Source organism: Sturnus vulgaris, chromosome 12 (assembly GCF_052056855.1).
Source record: "Sturnus vulgaris isolate bStuVul1 chromosome 12, bStuVul1.hap1, whole genome shotgun sequence".
NCBI classification, from domain to species: domain Eukaryota; kingdom Metazoa; phylum Chordata; class Aves; order Passeriformes; family Sturnidae; genus Sturnus; species Sturnus vulgaris.
In genome coordinates this window covers 3,458,280-3,470,767 of record NC_142254.1, presented here as the reverse complement: position 1 = coordinate 3,470,767, position 12,488 = coordinate 3,458,280, and the positions used below count along the sequence as shown (strand labels likewise).

The 12,488-nt window shown below is 45.0% G+C and overlaps 1 protein-coding gene across 2 annotated transcripts in view; it reads left to right on the top strand.

The window, feature by feature from the left end:
* The first annotated feature begins 8,365 nt into the window (after positions 1 to 8,365).
* The window catches only part of CHST8 (carbohydrate sulfotransferase 8), a 182,887-nt gene continuing 178,764 nt past the window's right edge, over positions 8,366 to 12,488 (top strand). Inside the window, exon 1 of one of the 2 annotated variants that reach the window (XM_088171818.1) lies at positions 8,366 to 8,414. The gene's annotated coding sequence lies outside the window, so the exon portion shown is untranslated. Of the gene's footprint in view, positions 8,415 to 8,535; positions 8,658 to 12,488 lie in introns of those variants that run through there. The other variant, XM_014881899.2, reaches the window with a different exon arrangement.

Genomic DNA, 12,488 nt, shown 5'->3' with positions numbered 1-12,488 from the left:
TCTATTACCTAGCTTCCATTAGGAGATATTATAGTCTGTAATGAAATAAACTTCAAGGACCCTGTGGGATTAAACAAAAAGTTTACTGTATTCTGAGAGCTGCAGGAACAGCGAGCTTCCAGTGCAAACTGGCTTGCTTAATGAGAAAATGTTTACATGTCATCACTGAACTCACGTCACGGATCTCTATCTTTCCTTTTTAAGGTACAGAAGGGCAAAAAACTGAGTGTGGATTGGAAAACAGCTTGATTTGCAAAGTGGCAGCCAAAAGTAAGGTCTTTATTTGCTCTCTCCAAAAATCTAGGAGGAGGGGGAAGGAGGGGATTTCCTTCAACCCTGAGAACAGGGTTTAATAATTCTAGGGTTTAATAATACTAGAAAAAGAATTAGAATTATGAAAGAATAAGAATAAGAATAAGAATAAGAATAAGAATTATTAAAAAGGAAAGGCCATTGACACCTCCAGCATATGGCTGTGGTTTTGCTGCCAGTATTCGGGGAAGCCATCCAGGGAATCACCTACATTGGGGATCAGTGTGAGTGAATTAGATACAAATTAGATACAAAAGTGAGAGCATTTACATTGCAACTGGTGCTTCAGGTCTGATGTGCTACAAAATGCTCTGTGTTTTACCATGTCACACTTGCAGCCTAAGGAGACACTTCACAAACCCCTCAAAATGGGCCTGGGGGCAGAGTCTGGCCCTAGATGACATAAGGGAGAATTTCACTGTAGTGTTGAATTGACAGTAGCACAAAGAGTCACTGACCACTTTAACTGGACAAGGAAAATCAGTTTGAGAGAGACAGAGCAAATATTATCTGTGTCCTTTTTTTTGCATATTCTCATTTGATGGCACTTGCAAGGACACCGTGAAATCCCCAGTATCATAAGTCTTGGCCTCAGAAGCTGCCACTGATATCAAGAGGATAATATTTGTGTGTTGGCTCTTTGGGGCACTGTAACAGAGCCCACCAAACAGGTATTCACCACATCCCAAATTTGTGCTCCCAGCTACACAGCCAGCACCCTCGTACTGGAAATGTAAACACAAGCTGCTGTTTTAGTGCAATCACACTAATGTAGTAGCTTATGTTCTCTTTTCCTTTATTTCCAGAATGGACGGGGTGCCTGAATCAAACCACAGCTAATACTTTTTCTATTTTCTCCTTTTTTCTTCTCCCTAAGTGTTCAGTCAATTAAATCTTGCTTACATAAGGAATTCTTACTTGCCTTATTCCTATAATGACAGTTGACAATGTTCAGACTAAAGGATGCCAAAATCTGTTTTTCCCTAGACAGTAAAAATACAAACAGAAATCAAACTCAAGCAGACTAATAAAGGACTACAAGAGCTGACAGTGCTTTGTGAATTTGAAAGGTTACATTGCTTGGTTCAAAATAAACCTGAAATCCTGAGTCTGCCCTGAGATTTTTGCCTCCCCTGTTCACAACCTTCTTCCCTTTGTCATATAGATAGTTGTTCACAAAGGAGTTCACTGACATCACCTTGCTCATGTAGTCCAGATGGCCTAAAGTGATGAAAATCCAAAGGTATTCCAGGAAGTGACCTTGGAGGTGCTTTAGTGATTCAAAATTCAGGGAAGACTGAAAGCCTGACTCTGGAAGCATCACAGCTCTAGCTCTAAGGAAAACCTGTTCACCTAGGCAGCAGCTGCCTTTTAAAGGACAACAGCAGATTCCCCAGTTGACAAGACATCTGCTACAGTTTCCCACAATTACTGATTTACAAAGGAAATAAGAGCTGGTTTGCATCATGTATGTCAATAGCTGGGATTTTTTCCTTCTTACCCTTCGGCTTGTGTTACCTCTAATGAGACAAGATGACAATGCCTGTTCAGAAATGAAAACAAGAGGGGGAAATCTATAGAACAAAGATAGTTTTACTTCATTTTCCTCTGAACTGATCTGTTAGCTTTCCTCTGAGAAGCTGGCCAAACAGAAAATCGCAGGTCTGTGATGCTCTCACCCTCTGGGAGATTAGATAGATAGATAGATAGATAGATAGATAGATAGATAGATAGATAGATAAAGATATAAAGTACCTCTTCCCAAACCACACTCAGCTTGGCAAAATAAAAATTAAATCAAGATGGTTTTGCAACACAAAAGCCACCCTCTCACTTTTGCTGAGGACTATTTGAAATAAAGATGGATCATAGTGTGAGTCATTTATCTCTCCTCTCTGATGCATTCACACACGCCTACCACTGCAGGGGGATTCAGAGCAATGACCTGAATCTCAAGCACCCGTGGGTTTGCAAACAAAACCCAGCCAATGAGGTCATGCAAAGCCAGGTCTAAATGTATGGCTTCCCCTTTGCCCCTGGTTTGCTCCTCTCAGTATTTCAAACAGTGGAAGTGCAGGAGAAACAAGGAGTGGTGCCACGTAATGAAACCATGGATCACAGAGCAGCTCCAGAGTATGGCATTCCCAATTCACAGGGAGGGTATTCAAGCAAACAGACTAGGTGAAATCCCAGCTGACCACAATACTTGCACTTATTTTAATCGTTTATTGAAAACAGCATGCCAGATGCAAAACTAAGGGAGAATGAAGAAAAAGAAACATCGGCTTCATTAACAGCTTCAGCTTCAGCTCCCTCTGCATGAACCACATACAAAAATTCTTTACATTATATGTTTAAAAAAAAGCTGAACTGTTAATAGCAACATGAGAGGGAAAAGACAGAGGTAGCAAAGAAAAGAAGAGGAAGGTCTGGTCAAAGACAGGTTTGTTTGGGCAGCCAGTGGGTGGGATGGATGATGCAGAGGTGCACTCCAGGAATAAAGAAGCAGAAGGCAGGAGATGCTGCAGAGAGAGAAGGTCTGTGATAAGGGATCAGGAGCCAGGCCTAACATGAGGCTGGGAACAGCCTCATTTTGTAGTTATTCTGCTTTGGTTGGTCCTCAAAACAGTGGTTCAGCAGCAGGCTTACATGCCTGCACAGTGTTCCCTCTCTGCTGACTCATACCACCAACTTACAAAACACATAAAATTGAGAAGAATGAATGCAAGTGTCAGGAGATCTTCCCCTGTTCCCAGCAGCCAAAAAAGGAACTTGTTTATGCCACCTATGAAAGAGCTGTGACACATTCTTTCAGTGATGGAATGATCCCACTAGGATCACTTTTGCTGGCCAACATTGAGCATATTTTTCTTCAATTCATCTTTCCAGTGTGATTTATTCCACACATCCACTTGGAAAAACATGCTCAGCACCATCACAGCAGCTGCACAGAAAAGTCCATCACTATATTGATAGATCATGGTTTCATTTTCTTGCCCAAACACAAACAAGGAGCTGCACATGAGGTGCACACAAATTCTGTCCCTGAGCTTTACTGTCTCAGGAAATGACAAAGCAAATCCATCCAGGACAATGAAGCCAATCCAAAAGAGCCCCAAGCCCCAAATGCCAGCATGGATAAGATTTGAATACCCTCCTTGAAAACCCAAACTTAGAACAGCACTCTGGATCACCTGCACCAAGTTAGTCCTTGGAGAATGGTTACCTTATCTTAAGGTTTGGTTTGGGGAGCCATCAGCAATTACTCCATCTTAACCACCATTTTTGCAGGATGGACGAAAAACAGGAGCAGTAAAATACTCCAAACCCCTGCACCCTTGTATGTTATTCTGGGGAGTATTTCAACACACATCTTGGTGTGTCCTGTTCCTTCCTGCACCTACCCAGTGTAAGGAGCACAACAGCTCCAGCTCTCAGTTACTCTAAGTTATTGATGGAGTTTCCAAGGAGTAGTTTTGAGTGCCATTTTTGGATTCTGAGTCTGGCAGGTCTGGCTGCTCTCACTTATGACTAAATCAAATGCTTCTCAGGCTTTCCTGTCTAAACCATATTGTTCCTTCTGGGCCCTTTGGCTATATTTTATGAAATAACTGATGTTCTCTATCTCCAGGGGGCAATTTATTACTGCTTCTACCAACAAGGAACCATATGATCTAATACATCTCTTCCAGTTCTGTCTTTTGAGGTTTCTATAATTTTTCCTGAGATTTTTATTTTGCTCCCAAATAATCGTTTGTGTACCCTACAATTTGTCCCGTGGATATTTCTTGGTCTGAAAAAGACACTGCTACTACTATAGTTGCCAGCTACTACCTATGCAGAAGCATTGCTCCAGAGGCAGAGTGCATGGAATTATTTAATATTTTCTTCATTTTGGTTAACTCCAGAAAATTCACTATTATGCCACTTTCTTCTATCCCTAGCATTACTCTGTGTTTTCCTCGACCCTCACTGGCACAGTCCCATACCCCAGCTCACCCTGACTGGCTCGTTGTGTGTAAGCAATTTTAAGAAAATGGTCTTCAGAGAAAAGCTCTGTTCCCCCAGTCAGGTCTTAGCATCAGTAACATAATCAGATCCTGGAACTGGCCAGAGAAGAAACTTAACTCTGGCCCAAAAGCCTACACGGGCAGATGTTTGAACCAGGGTTTTACCAAGCACCTTTTATTTCATCTGGGTGCCAAAATGAGTGGAGCTTGCAAATGAGCTTGTTCCCCATGTAGTTTACATATGGGGCTCAATTCCAGGTGCATTAGCATCCTGTTATCAGCTGCTTTTTGAGGGAAAGATCCAAAGGGAATGAAGGATTAGAGACCTGGGAGACAGCATGGCCCAGATCTGCTTTAGACAATCCAGTGAGGCTCTGAATTTGCTGCTTTTTGCACTAAATATAGGCACACACACACACACACACACACACACACACACACACGTAACTACATATTTTTTTCTTCCATAAACCCCAACTGCTTTTGCTGCTTCTTGAGGATGGTGGTTTTGAAATGTCCCTTCCAAAGCTGGGACAGATGTTTCCAGTGTTGGGGTTTATTAAGTTCCTGTGGCAGCTATTTCCAAGGCTGCTTTGTCACACATTTCTTTGCAAGAGACCAAGAATGGCAGAGGGGCTTTGGAGATAAGCATTTCAATTGCAACCTTTATACTAAAGTGTAATAGGAACATCAGGGAATTAAATAAAATTATATTTTTCCTAGATGTCTGCTTAAAAAGGAAATTCAAGATTTTATGGATGCCCCAGAGACAAACTATTACATTACATTCCCTGCTGTTCTTATTTGAGTTCTGTCTGTTTGAGCACCTCAACTAGCACAGAATCATTCATAAAGAATGGGCAAGAGAGACTGTGTCCCATCAATATTTCAAGCTTGGTTATCAAATCAAGAGAAATTCATGAGTTCTGCTCCAGCTCAACATTTTCAGGTTTGATACTATTGTTTGACAGTTTAGAGGGTTTTCCCTCTGCATTCTCATTGTCATTAATATTTTATATGATGTTCCAGTTGATACTATTGTAATATTTATTAATTTTTTTTACTTGGCTGTACTAACCACTTTTTTTCTTTTCTCTTTCAGCAGGGAGAAATTCACACTCATTTGCTATTTGTGGGGTGATGACATAGTGTGAAGAAGCAGTAATGATGACTGACTGATAGAAGACACCATATGTTCTCTTCATTTTTCTCTGTGCTATTTTCTGAGAGATGAATAAAGACTCAGTATAAGACAAGCTTTCCTATATATAGTATTTTTTTAAATTGACCTTTTTTTCCCAAATAATTGGCAGGATGGGAGAAATGATACTTTTTCCTAAAGCATTCAAACATTATTGCTATAAATATCAGGCTCCAAATCACCAAGATAAATAATTTCCAGTCTTTTCCACCAGAAACATTTTACATGTATCCAGACACCAGAAACAATTTTACAATTAATTCCACTCACCCCCAAATGTTCTCCATCTTTCCATAGCAAACATTTTGAAAATATAAGTTGCATTTGCTGATGACTAAGCAAAGGTAAACAATTCCTTCCGGTGTTAAAAGAAACTAAATTCTACATAGGACTCTAAGTGACTGTGTGCATTGCATGATAATCAGAAATCCTGATTATAAGCACAGTACTAGCATCACGATACTAGATTATATGCTGGGGTGTTTCTTTGCACCCTGAGTGTCTGAGTCCATGCAACTAATAAAACAGAAGATTGCCTTCAATACATATTGCCTTTGTTTTAACATATTTTAATATAAAATTAATTGGAAATCTCATTTCCTAGAAATAACAGAATAAAAATCTTTTATTGTTCTAATATACGCATTTACCAAGTATATTTTTTTCCTAAACAAACATTTTCTTTTTTTTTCTCTGTCCTTTTTGTTCTTTCTACCCTCTCAAAACCAAGGCTTTGTGATTGTTGCTCTTCCTCATAACTTTGTAATAGCCACTAACCAGCCCCAGAATACAGCAGAGCCACACACGTATCTGCTAATAAGCAGTCAGGAGCAGAAACAAAGAAGTAAACAAAAGGGATTCACATTGCCTTCTGTTCCATTGGAGACAGAGAGGGGAAAAAAATAAAAATCAATCCTCCAAACAAAAAAGTAACCCCCAGAAATCGTTTGTTTAAGATACCTTATTTTTCAAAATTTTTCTAAGTAATAGAGCCACAATTGGAGAAAAACATAATTGTGAGTCCTGCAAGGCAGCAGGGCAGAGAACTCGCTGTCAATGGAGCTCGTGCCAGGACTCTTGTTTGGGCTTTGTTTTCAAGGTCACCCATTTAAAGCATTTTTCATAACACAACCTGAATAAAGAATACAGAGGCACATTCTGCTCACCCTGCTCACAAAGGCACCCAGCACAGATGTAGCAGGAAAGGTTCCTTATGCCAGGAGATGGCCCTTGGAGGACGTTTTCTCCCCGGTCACCTGCCATAGCAACAGACATCCAGCATGTTTTACATTTATAGTATGCAACTCACTTTACCCAGTTATAGACTTATTATTTTGCTGTGACAGCTTATGCACCCTGCACCACAGACAGCAGGACAGAAGGGGCTCAGGTAAAGCAATGACTGCAGTTTTTACATGTTATTCTTCCTTTGAACTCCAAGTGGCATGAATGCATCTTCCCCTGGAAAGCTGTCATGTGCACCTTCTTTTCCCATGACAATGGAGTTACATAAAGTCTGACCTCAAAACTCTCATTTAAATGTTCCATCCTATCAGCAATGAGATGCTGGCTTAAGGACTACAAACTTGGGTCCCTAATCAATATTTTAATAAATAACACCTACTTAGAACAATTGACTGCTAGGGAGCAGAGTAAGTATAATGTATTTCTGCTAATCTAGTCACAGGATAAATGTCATCGTTTATTTGTAAGACACACCTGAAATGACTCTGAAGGCTGTAGATAGGATCCATCTTGCCACTTGGCATTTCATACTGTACACACACAATGCCAGGTTAAGGTGAGTGGTGGGCATGCACTCAAGGCAGCACGTCTGGCATTGGCAAGCTCCCAACGCCCCTGGGCTGCCAGAGCTCGGTTCTGTGGCTCCCTGGCAGCAAGGGCACCTCCTGGGACCCACACTCCAAATCGAGGAGTGGGTGCAGAGCACAGCATATCCCCCGATGCCAGGGTCTGGGGACACTATGCAGTCGAATTAAATGGCCACTTCATTGCACTAGCAATAATAACCGAGGCCATTCTTGGGCATTACAGCCATACCCCAGTTTTGCTGCCACGAGACTCCTTATTTTGCTGCACAATTATGTGGGAAAAGCCTCTCTGTATTTTAGGGTGGGAAATAGCCAGCAGAGAGTGCAAGAGGTCCCTTCTGTTCTGTTACTCCACAGTCCATATCCAGGCTCAAGACAAGGCACCTTGGTGCCCACCATGCCCTGGCTACAGTGTGTCTGCTCCAATTTGTTGGTCGAGGACACCATCACTTCAATTCTCTTCCGATTATTTCTGTGTCTGCCCTTGAGGTGTGTGTTCACAACCTTCTTCTGGGAGCAGGTATGGGCCACCGATCTTCCCAACCAGTCTCAAAATACTAATATATGTATATACACATATATTCTACAAACTGCAGCCCGGAGGAGACGCCCGGCAGGATGCTTGTATCCACAGGGAGGATATGGAGGAGCCTCCCTTCTCCGTTCCTCCCAGACGACACCCGGCAGCAGAGGAGCAGGGGCTTCCCCCGCAGCCTGCCCGGGACCTTTCCTCCCTCTCCCGGGGGTGCAATATTCCGCCGGGAGCCGCGCGGGCCGAGGCTGGGGATGCGGGAGCCGGGAGCGCGCAGGGCGGTCACGGGCTCGGCCCGCAGCGCTCCGCTCCGCGCCCAACTGCCCTGCAGACAATGCACGATCCGGCGGCCGCGGCGGGGAGCGCCCGGCGCCGCCTGAACGTGTCAAACTTGAGAGGCGAGAGCACCCCTGGAAAGGCGGCGGCCCCGGCCGGCCCCGCCCGCGCCGCGGCGAGGGAAGATGCGCCGGGGGCGCGGCAGGACCGGGAGCGCTCCCCGCCGGAGGCCGCCGCACCTGCTCCGGGAGGTGCGCGCTGGGCGCGGGGCGGCGGCCGCGGCCGCCAGCGGGGCCGGGGCCGGCGGGGCGGGAGGCGGGAGGCGGGGAGGGGGGCGGCGGCCTCCCGGTTCCGGGCGGGCTGTCCCGCTTTACTCTCTCCTCCCCGCCGAGGATCGCGGGCGCGGAGCCGCGGCTGCGGCGCGCAGGGCGGCGGCGGGAGCGGCGCGGAGGATGCGCTGAGCGAGCGCGGGAGGCGGCGCGGCCGCGGCGCAGGTCAGTGGCGAGACCCCCTGTCCCCGGGCCCGGGACGCGCTTCGCCACCCGGATCCGTCCCCGCATCCCCCGGCCGCTCCCCAACTTTTCCCCGCACCACTTCGGGAAAGTGACCAAACTTGCGGCGGGGCCGCGCTGGGGCCCCTGGTCCCGTGTCCCCTCCTCATCCCCGGCGGCGCGACCCCCTGACCCCGTGGCTGTGTCCCGGCTCCCGGCGCCGTGATTCCCGGTGCCGGTAATTGTGGGGCGGAGGGGCAGCGGCGGCGCTCGGGGCCGGCGCGGTGCGGGGCGCGTCCCCTCCGCCCCAGCCCGCTCCGCTCCCTCCGCGGCCGGGCGGGGCCGGCCCAGCCCCGCTCGGGCACCGGGACACCGGCACCGGGACCATCCAGGTGAGGATGGAGCCGGCGGCTTCGACGGGCTGAACGCTCGTAGGTGCGGGTCCGGCACGGGTTTCTGTAACGAAAATGACGGGATCCAAAGCAAACTAGTTGATAAATGCAGGCATCTCCCTCGGCTGGAAACCCAGTTCACCCGGAGTTCAGTCTATGCGAGCAGGAGCGGTATGAGGGGGCACGGAGGTATTTTTAAATTTCTGAAGTTATCTTTAGAGAGCAGGGGGTTTCTTTGGGCGCTGCTCTCCCGCAGGAGTGCTTTTCAGCACGTCCCGATTCCCCTGCCCCTGCTCGGCCACACCGGCAGCTCAGACCTTGCAATGCCCCTTTACACCTCAGCTAACCCTCCAGAATGGGTATGTTCAAAGCACGGCAAACACACAGCAAAGAATGATTTGTACAAGTGTGTTAGCCCCAGTGTGCTGGTGCTGGGCAAGCGGACAGCACCCTGCTGACGTCTGGGATTCCCGGTGCTGGCTAGCCAGGAATGATGTGATACCCGGTCGTAGCTGTGTCATTAGTTTTTTTAAGATTTTCCAGGGGTTAGGAAAACCCTTTATTGTAATTATGTCGTAATGTTGCTTTCTGTCTGTAGCTGACTTATGTTGCGTGTAGATTAACATGTTTAAAAAACCCAAAGGTGCTATTTTTTTAATGTTAGACACCTACTCTGAAATTCTTGTATTTTATTGCAAGATTTAAAAGTTGCAGCTATTAAGAGAAGAGGCTGTATCTACAGTACCAGGGAGAGAGGGTGAATAGTAAACCTGAACGGTCTCAGAAATGAAAATTGGAAATGCTGCTGCTAAATCTGTTTTGTTTATTAATGATGCTCACCATTTGACAAGAAAGCTATCCTCAGTTTATCCCAAGAAGATTTCATTTTGTCAGATGCCTGGTGTCTCATCAATTCCTTTCATGTCCCTGGGATTTTCTCTTTTCCAGGCTCAGGCCACAGCAGCTCTCTGTGTTGGGGATAACTGTTAAGCTCTTCTTTTGAATTCATGAGCTTCCAAATTAAACTTTTGCTGACACCTGCTACCTAGCCTGGTTGAGCATAATGACAGTGTCACCCAGGCCACTAGAGCTCTGCCACCAAATTAAGTAAATTGCGAACAAAAATAATTGTAAGGTACCTGGACTAGGTAACACAATGATTTGGGGGACATCTGGGAAACTCTGGCTACTGGAAATCCAATCAAAGTCTGCTTCTAATGGAGCAAACTTTCCAACAGCAATCACAGGCAGGAATTAAATCCATAGAGTAGATGGCAACAGAGATTAATAATCATCATCAATTAGCTGATGGAATCAAACAGAACAAAATGAGGGTAAACAAAGACCTGTCTCCCCCTCCCCCTTGAATCCAGTCCCACCTTCATTTATCCAGAGTCAAGACTCTCTCCTGAGCACTGGCTTCAAGTGCCAAAAAATTTAGCAGGTGTCATAACATAAGGTCAAGACTTAATTATTTATATGGAGACATCAATCACCCTGTGGGGATGATTTATTTATAAATCACCAGAGCTGTAACACAAGACAGTGAATTCTGATTTCCTCCTGCTCCTTCCTGAAGGGATCAGGAAGGTCCACACTGTGGCCAAAGGGCCTCAGGAACCTATAGAAGTTTTTGCCCAGCCCCACATGAAGGAGGTTTTTCTACACCTCTTAGATCGTGCAACCAAAATACCACCGGGGAAATCTCATGCATATTTGCTACATCTCAGTAATGAACATTTACTGATTATGGATTGTCTGGAGAATTTAGCTTTTTAAACATTATTCAAATTTTTATGTTTATGTAAGCTAATAAGACTAAGGAGATTCAGTAACTACTCTTTGCCTTACGGTATTTGAAAAGAGTGTCCACGGGGCTTAGCTCAGCATCTTGCACAGTCACTTTTAAAAGACTAAAATAGAATTTTTCTGCCTGAAAAAAACCACCCTATCTCTATTGAGTAAAATGTTCTTTGCTCACAATTAATGCCAAAAGTCAATTTTCTAATATGCTTTTTATGTTTCTGCTGAGCACAAACAGGATGGCACAGTAAAAGCTTTTATTGCCATCTGATTAGGCTGCAGTGGGGGTAAGTAAGTGGCTTGGGCCAGCAGGGCTGCAGGATTGCTGTGCTGAATGCAGAAAACACAGAGAAGGGCATGGGATGTGAGCACCAGCCACAATCCTGCTCTCAGGGTCATGGAGAGAAATGTTATCAGTTCTGTGGGCAGAAGCAGGATCAGGCCCATTAGGTTTTCTGATAGCTGGACAAAGTCAGGAACATGTGCTTGGGCTTTTCCTTAACCTCCTCTTCTGGGATTTTGATTAAGGGTTAATTACAGCCAAGGATTCACAGAGATTTGTCCATTTATTTATCTGTTAAGAGGAATCATGCTATTGATCTTATTCACATGACTGTTTTTCAGGCAGGGAGGTGATTTGAGTGAAACTGGTACAAAAAGAATATAGGAAGAGACATGGAAAGGAAAGTTATGGTAAAAATAAGAGCTAGGATGGAAGGTTTCCTTTGCTTTTCTATCATTATCTTGTGAAACTGTGTAGCCCAAACCCATCAGCTTTACCATCAAGGAAGGAGGAGCACAAGGAGTATCCAGGGCATCTTGTGATCCTTCCGAACTCCATTTTGGCAAGAGCAAGTCAATAAACTCTCCTGCACATCCATTATTCTGTTCCCACTGATTTTAAAAGAAGACCATTCATCACTGTATTTCAGCGACAAAAATACTAACATAATGTTTCACTGGGTTTATAAGAGGGTGTGAAAAAGGATGGATGAGCTGGCAACGTCTTCAAGGAACAATTAAGACATTAAGAGTGTGAGAAAATATTGTTAGGAAATAACTAATTAGAGAGAAAATAGGAATTTAGGACCCGATTCAGTTATGAGATGTTCCTCAAGCACCCTCTGGATTTTGCTCAGAGCATGTGAAAAAAATGAAAAATTCATAGTATTTCTTGTAGGCAAGACCAGTCATCTGCTTGTGTGTTTTTATGGTATACTGGGTATATTTATAGCATTGAGTAATGCCAGCAACATTCAATGTAAAGAGTAACAGATGCCTGTATTGTGAAACAAGGCACTGGCAAGGCAGGTGGGAAATTATTTCCAAAATATTGCGGCAACCAGGCTAGGAGAAATCTAGGAAGATGGTAAACATAACAGACCTAGGTAGCTTCAAGCAAAACCAGGGTTAAAGCCCCAGGCTGAGCCCTACACGTGTTCTGTAGAGGAGGAGAGTCAGGACTCCTGTGTGCAAGCCCCAGCAGAGGTGGCCTCCACACCACTCCAGCCTCAGTGCATCCAGGGGCATGGGTGACAGTGAAATTGCAGTGGAGTGCAGAGAGAAGAAAGGAGGGGAATGAAATTGTATTGGCTCAGCTGCAAGAATCAAATCACAGACTTCCCTAATCAGACAGATG